Here is a 1,845-nt window from a genome sequence, read left to right on the forward strand (position 1 = left end):
TCTAGTTACTTTACTTTTGTAGGTGATTAGAAAAGGGGTAAGAATGATTTTTATATTAAATAAGTATATTTAATTCAATAGTAGGATTTTGAGGTTTATAAGTAATTTAAATAATATTGTATTATTTATAAAAGATAAGAGGTTTTGGGTAATCCTTTTCTACCTTAAGAATTACTATTTTACTATAGTTATTTTTAATTAGTTGGTAGGCTAATAGGACTACTATAATTTTAATTTTAAAGATAATATATTAAAAAATATAAAAATGGCCTTAATTTCGTTATTTTAGAAATTTAATATTTAGGGAGTATTGAAGTTAGATTTAAGCTTTATTATTCGATAGGTTGAATTTATTATTTAAACCTCTAATTGGATTTATGGATTGATGGTAGTAGAAGTTATAAAAATGAGATTGGTAGAATATAATTTAAATTTTTGGATGTTGAAGCTAAAGATTTAGTAATAGAGTATAGTATAGAAGTATTATACGGTATTTAATTAAGAATAGAAAAAAAACGTTATAGTATAGTAGTATTAGAGAATAATTTGTAATGCTTTACGAATAAAGTAATAGTACTCTAACGGTTTACTTTGTAAATTTGAATTTAAGGTATTGTATATAGTCGATTAAAAATTAGATAGCTTCTTATTCTAGTAAAGTAAATATATATATAGTACTAAAGGAAAGTTTTAGTGTTTTGTATGGTTAAGGAATTATATTACTTAGAATATTAATAGCTGTGTATAAGGATTAGGAGGTATAGAGATCCTCTTTCGGTATTAGCTATATAATGGCCCTAATGCCTTTATCGACCTTCTTCTATTTTAGTATATATTTATAAGATTTGTTAAAGGAAGTAGTAAAGACGATTTTTCGTCCTCTAGTTCTTTATTGTTTATATTTTCCTCTCTTATTTCTATAATAGAACGAAGAGAGGTTAGAAGATTAACCTCTTCTTCTAGTAATATTTATTTACCCCCGCTTATAGATTCTTCTATATAGTTAATTTTAATTCCGTTTCGATAGATTATAATTCGTTTGCAAAGCTCTAGGATAATAAATTAGCCGTCTTTTACTTTAGTTTTATTTCGTCTAGCGGTATTATTACCCTTGAATTTTTAGTTAATTGGGAGATAGAGTGCTTTTATTTAATTAATTATTAATAATAATATGCGTTGTAATTTAATATTAATTATATCCAACTTTTTTAGGGGAATTAACGTTCTTTTTTTTAATATTCTAATAAATTGGATATAATTATAAATTCTTTTACCGCTTAGGAATATAGGAACTTTCGAACTATTATTAGAAGATAGAGCTCTATTGGTACTAAGAAGTATTAGTTTATTAGGTAGTTTAGGATTATTTATAAGTTTAGTATAAATATTTACTTAAGTAAAATGGATTAATTAGTTACTAATCCTTTTGGATTTTAGGAGGCCGTCGAACCTATTTACCCCTCTCTATTCCTTTTAATATAGGCGTATACTATTAAATCTTATATTTATTTTATAATAAGGATTATTTTTAGTAACTGGATTTAAGAGTTTCTACTTTATAAGAGAGATACCTATTACGGGCCGAAGTTTAGTACCTAATAAGATAATTATAGATATGCTATTTAATTTTAACTCTTATAAGTTTATAATAAATTTATTAGTCTATTCCGTTCGCCGTACGGAGTGTAAATTGAATAGCCTTCCTAGCTATAATCCGAATAACCCTACTTAAATTCTAATAGAATTTGAAGAAAGGTTTAATTTAAATATTCGTTTAAGGCTGCGAGGACCTTTAATGCTTATTGGAATAATTTAGGACGATATTATTAGGAAATATAAATAATC

This window comes from Neurospora crassa, linkage group II (genome assembly GCF_000182925.2).
Source record: "Neurospora crassa OR74A linkage group II, whole genome shotgun sequence".
In the NCBI taxonomy this organism is placed as follows: Eukaryota; Fungi; Ascomycota; class Sordariomycetes; order Sordariales; family Sordariaceae; genus Neurospora; species Neurospora crassa.